Raw genomic sequence first — 6,614 nt, forward strand, 5'->3', positions numbered from 1 at the left:
TCTGTACAGATTAGGCTCAATCAGGGGAAAACGCACACACACTCACTGGGAAGCTGGGAGCAGCTTTGAGGGGACCACGATGCCAGTTCCGTTCCCACACGCTCATGCCACCCAAGCCCGGTCTGAGGCTTCCGGCCATAGTCACATCCACAGCGTCCACAGACAGAGGTCTCCACAGGTACCACGCCATTGATGCCTCCCAGGAAGCCCCAAAATCTTTAGGCAGCTTCTCCTTGTCAAAACACACACACCACAGCCCTCAGCACCTGGAATGGAAGGCTCAGTTTGCAACCCCCACTTCTTTTATTCCAAGACACTAAACCTTCCCCCAGCATCTTTGAGGCAAACAGCTTGTTCTAAAGAATAGTAGTAAATCCTCTTAAAAATCCACCCTGAGAATAACTTGCAAAAGAAGCACAAATTAGAGAGAAAACAGAAGTACAGAGCCACAGCTCTGTACTTCTCAAGTCTGACCTTAACACTCTATATTTCACACACACACACACACACACACACACACACACACGAAATTGGTGCAAATGCAATCAACACCTGCCCGCCATCCTCCCCAGGCTGTGGCAGGACCAAAATCAGATACGAAGGTGCATTCAGAGATTAACCAGCTGTCAGACATTAGGAAAATGCAAATCCAAACCACAATGAGGTACCACTTCACCCCCACTAGGGTGGCTACAATCATAACCACAGACAATAACAAGTGTTGGCGAGGAGTAGAGACATTGGAACCCTGATACATTACTGGTGGAAATGGAAAATGGTGCAGCTGCTGTGGAAAATAGTCTGGCAGGACCTCAAAAGGCTAAGCAAAGAGTTACCATCTGACCCAGCAATCCTACTCCGAGGTAGATACCCAAGAGAAATGAAAACATACATCCACACGGAAACTTGTATATGAATGCCCATAGCAGCATGATTCATAATAGCCAAAAAGTGGAAACCACCCAAGTGTCCATCAACTGATGAATGGATAGGCAAAATGTGGCACATCCATATGATGGAATATTATTCAGCCATCAGAAGGAATGAAGTGTCGATACATGCTACAACATGGATGAATCTTGAAAACATGCTTGGTGAAAGAAGCCAGACACAAAAGACCACATGTGGTATGATTCCACTTACATGAAATGTGCAGAACAGACAAATCCAGAGACAAAAAACAGATTAGTGGTTGCCAGGGGCTGGGGGAGGGGTAATGAGAGTGATGGCTGAAGTACAAGATTTCTTTTGAGGGTGATGAACATGTTCTAAAATTGATTGTAGTGATGGTTGCACAACCCTGTGAATGTCCTAAGAACCAGTGAATTGTAAACGTTAAATGGGCGAATTGTACGGTCTTGAATTATATCTCAATACAGTTGTTATAAAAAATTAACGATGGTAATAGTAGGGGACAATGAAGAATTGCTTTTTTTTTTTAAATCTCCAATGAATCTAACTCAATTCATTAAAGCCATATGTGTCCCTATAAGTCTAAGACAATAGAGCAATACTGTTGGGACAGAAAATACCCAGAGGATGTTAGAAATGGTGCCAAAAATAGATGTAGAGGCTTCTGCTGGCTTTTAGTATCTCTGGGTGGGAACAAAAGGATGCTTCAAGTTCTTAATAAGTGGCACCTGGCTAATAGCCACTCTACACACAGGTAGGGAAGGACGATGAGAAGGAGAGGGAGGAGGGGGACCTCGTTGACAACTAATATTTTCTGAACACCCACTACGTAAAGCACTTGGTCCATTCTCTGGCACTCACGTTCTCTCGCTGAGTTCTAAGAAGAACGCCTAGAGGAGATGCCAGTTTCATGCCTATTTTGTGATGATCAAATTGTGACTCACACAAGCTGAGTTTTAAGTGGTGGTGCTAGGATACAACCTGGCGGTCAAATGCAATTCTATGCTTTAATGCTAGGTTTCAGTTTTACCATCTGTGTTCTTTCAGATAGATGCCCAATGAAGCATCGAGTGAGTGCACCTTACAAAAAGATACTTTTCAGCAAATATCCACCCATCAAGGGGTTAGAAGAGATCATAAAAACAAGCTTTTTGACTCAGTCTGGAACAATCAAGGAGGGCTTCCCAGAGGAGGTGACGCCACTACTAAAACCTCCACAAACAGTGCAATAAGAATTATTCTGGGGCCGGCCTGGTAGCGTAGTGGTTAAGTTCACATGCTCTGCTTCAGCAGCCCGGGTTTTGTGGGTTCGTATCCCGGGCGCAGACCTACACACCGCTTATCAAGCCATGCTGTGGCGGGCATTCCACACACAAAGTAGAGAAAGATGGTCACAGATGTTAGCCCAGGGCCAATCTTCCTCAGCAAAAAGAGGAGGAATGGCAACAGATGTTAACTCGGGGCTGATCTTCCTCACCAAATAAATAAATAAATAAAAGAATTATTCAGTTCTGCCTACTTTGTTGTAAGGTCAAGGGCGATGACAAACTATAGCTTGTCACTGTGGGTGACCAGGGTTTGTAGGGTCTAGAGCAAGCACTATCTGATATGAGTATAATGTGAGTCACAGATGGCATGTTAAATTTTCTCTAAAAAGATAAAAAGAAACAGAGGAAATGAAATACATTTTATTTAATCCAATGGATCCAAAAATTTCACTTCAACATGGAAGCAATACTAAAAAATTATTAATGAGATACTCTACAGGATTTTTTTGCCACTGTGCCTCCGAAATGCCATGTGTTTTACACTTGAAGCGTGTCTCAATTCAGATGCTAAATTTTCATCAGAAATACTCGGTCTGTCTATGCAGATTTCATAACATGAATCATTGGAAATGTAGATTCATATCCCCAAGTTGTTCCAAACAGAATAAAGAGTTTTCCAATAACAGAATCAAGCACTGATTTTTTTTAACATTTAAATTAACTGAAGTTAAATGAAACTTTACATTCACACTTAAATGAATTAAATTAAAGTAAAGTAAAAATCAGTTGCACTGGCCACAATTTCAAGAGCCCCATGTGGTCAGTGGCCGCCATATTGGATAGCAAGATACAGAACATTTCCGTCAAAGCATAATGTTCTCTTGGACAATGCTGGTCTAGAATTTCTCCCTCGACCAGAGGAATCTGAGACTCTTCAAGAAGGAGAGAAGGCTAGCATGAGAGATGTCCTGGAAAGTGTTTCCTCCCTCCTGGTTTTCTCTCCACTATGAAAGCAGCAAAAGAGGAGTGTGAGGGGCAGGAAAGAGGTATCTAGAAGATTCTGAAACTCCTTTACAATGCTAAGAATTTCATACTTTCTGCTTTCACTCGTGAATGTACTCATTCCTTAGCCTCAGCATTCTTCAAACGCTCCCTGGTGACCTAGTCTGGGGTCACATGTTCCATTCTGCATTTTTTCTAGCCTTAACACCACGTCCTCCAAAATTCAGGGGTCCAGCGCCACCAAGCCTTGAGTTCGGGTGTCAGGCCACTACCTGTACCAATTTTGGGGCACACTAGCAACCCAACAGATCTGGCTTCCTACTCCAGAGCTGGCACCTGCCAGCTGCGTAATGCTGGGCCACACCCTCAGTCTCTGGGTGCCACGGTTTCCTCGCTGAAAATGATGACAATTGCATGATCAAAAGCTATGAAGAATGGATGAGGACTGCGGTCTGGACCCATGTGCCTGTTAGTTCTCCACTCTGAGCTATGTGTGACCAATTCTCAGATTTATTACCTTCAGAAATTAGAAGCTGGGCACACCAAGGTATCAGACACCCTTAAGATTCTGCATCTGCCTGTAAGAGTGGCTCTTAAAATCGACTTCTGCAAAAAAGGAGAAATGGAGGGGCTGCGGCAGGTGGCAGCATCGGGAGACCTGGATGCTAACGCAGGATCTGGAGCCAGCAAGTCAGCCATGTGGAAATCACTCCTGTATTCATTCAACAAATGTGTGCTGAGCATCCCGATGTGCCAGGCATCATGCTGGGCATGGGCACTATCAAGATAGACAAAGTTGAAGCCCTACAGCACCCAGAGATTCCTGTTCTGGAAATCTGCTACAAGTAGGTTCACACATGCAATACAACTCTGATGCTGAGTCATTCAATACAGCACTGTCCATAATGGCCCAAGACCAGAAGCAACATAGCTGTCCATCAAAAGGGGATCAGTTAAATCAATTACGGTTCATCCACGTGATGCAGTGGTTCTCAAAGGGGTGGTCCCTGGACCGGCATTATCAGCATCTCCTGAGAACCTGTTAGACATTCTGATCCTCCTGGATTGGAAACTCTGGGAATGGGGCCCAGGAATCTGCATTTTACCACACCCTCCAGCAGATCTTGATGCAGGCTGAGGTCCAAGAACCAATGATATAATGCAGGGGTCAGCAAACTTCTCCTAGGAAGGGCCAGATAGCAAATATTTTCCATTTTGTGGGTAATACAGTCTCAGTCGCAACTCTATCTTTGTAGCACTAAAACCATGACAACACAGCATGGTTGTGCTCCAATAAAACTTTATTTAGAGACACTGAAATTTGAATTCCATATAATTGTCATGTGTCATGATATAATAATTGGAATTTTTGTCCAACCATTTAAAAATGTGAACACCATCCTGAGCTCTGGGGCTGTACAAAAGCAGGTACAAAGACTTGGCCCATGGGCCATAGTTTCCTGACAGCTGATGCAGTGGAATACTATGCAGCTATAAAAAAGAACAAGAAAGTTCCTAATGGGTGATATGGAAAGATCTCCAGGATATGTTGTTAATAGTAAAGTGCAAGATGATAAGTCTGTGTGATATGCTATTATTTATGTAAAAATGGGGGGCAGGCAATAGATATACATATTAGCTTAAATATGCAAACGCTATTTTCTAGGAGGGTAAACATGCACCAAAAAGAAAAAAGTGCAACACTGGTGGTTTCTGGGGAGAGGAAATGAGTAGGCAAAAGACAAGAAGAGAAAAAGAATTTCACCGCCAGCACCCTTCAGAGCTGTGAATTTTGGATCTGGGACCGGATCACATAATCAAAAAGTCAGAAAAAAATTAAATGGAAATAAAGATGAATAAGAGGTGAGGAAGTGAGGCTGCAGGATATTCTTTCCAGGAGCCTCGTGAAAGGAAGGAGCCAGTGTGGCTGGTGGAGGGGTTTAGCTTGAGGGAGGTGTATGGATGGATGGGAGGTGGGAGGCTGATGCATTTCCCTGAAAATTCTCAATAAAAATGTTGGTGAGAGAAGTAATAGCCCACAGAGAGGAGACCTGAGGAGACTGGGTCTTCAGCCCAGATGAAGGGATGATAGTCGAGCAGAAAGGAGGTTCCTCCTGCCTCCATAGAGGTCAGTCAAGTAGGGACAGGGGCCCTGAGGTGAATGCTCGGGTACTTGAGAACAGAGGGATGCAGGTGAGAACAGCTGACCATCAAAGATGGAGAACAGAGGAAGAAAATAGTGTAATCTGTGGCCCAGAGGTAGAAGAGGTCCATGATGGGACCTTCACCATCCAGACCATAATCTTTCTGGAACCTTGGCACAATGTCATCAATCTTGGAGGGTGTACCAAGCGGATCTTTTGAACAAACCAAGAGCCAGCAAGGAGCTGTGGGAGATGAGAAAGTCAAAGAAAGCCCTGGGAAAGATGTAACCGAAGGTGTCCCCGTAGGGTTCTCTCTCCTCGGGTGAGAAAGGCAGACGCCTGACCCGTGATGTTCACAAGGCAGGGACATTAAAAAGCCAGAAGAGACCCACAAATTCTATAGACCTCGGATCTGCCAGAGGAGATGAGCTCGAAAAAACAGGATTCCAGTGGGTAACCACAAGAAAGCCACACCAGGAAGAAAAGACAGCCGTAGAGGGTGAAACGGACTCCACCGGAAATTGCTGGACACAGAGGGGCAGTAAATACCCTGAGTGGTGGGAGTGCACAAGGCTGGGGCGCAGGCAACAGGCAAAACACTGTATGCATGTCACCAAGACGGACTTTCTAGAAGAGGAAGGAAAGAGAGGCTCAGAGAGGACCGTGTCCTCCTCAAGTTCACAGAGCAAGGATGAGACAGACCTGGGATTTGAACACAGTGTATTAGTTTGCTCGGGCTGCCATAACACAGAACCACAGACTGTGTGGCTTACGCAATAGGCATTTATTTTCTCCCTATTCTAGAGGCTAGAAGTCCAAGATCAAGGCGTCGCAGGGTTGGTTCCTTCTGAGGTGCCTCTCTTTGGCTTGCAGACAGCCGTCTTCTCCCCGTGTCCTCACATGGTCTTCCATCTGTGCGTGTCTGTGTCCTAATCTCCTCTTCTTATAAGGACACCAGTCACATTGGATCAGGACTCACCCTAATGACCTCATTTTAACTTAATTTTTTAAAGGCCCGTCTCCAAAGACAGTCACATTCTGAGGTGCTGGGGGTTAGGACTCCAATACATGAATTTTGCGGGGACATAATGCAGCCTATCACACACAGGTCCCTAGGACACCAGTGCCCGTGCCCTTAGCCATCACACACGCATTCTCAAAGTGTGTTCTGTGGACCATCAGAATCAGAATCACGGGGAGGGAGGCTAGCTTTAGACCAAATGAATCAATATCTCTGGGATCCAGACCCAAGAATCTGCATTTTAAACCAAGTCCCCAAGGATGTGGA

The sequence above is a fragment of the Diceros bicornis genome, unplaced genomic scaffold, assembly GCF_020826845.1.
Source record: "Diceros bicornis minor isolate mBicDic1 unplaced genomic scaffold, mDicBic1.mat.cur scaffold_241_ctg1, whole genome shotgun sequence".
Taxonomy (NCBI): domain Eukaryota; kingdom Metazoa; phylum Chordata; class Mammalia; order Perissodactyla; family Rhinocerotidae; genus Diceros; species Diceros bicornis.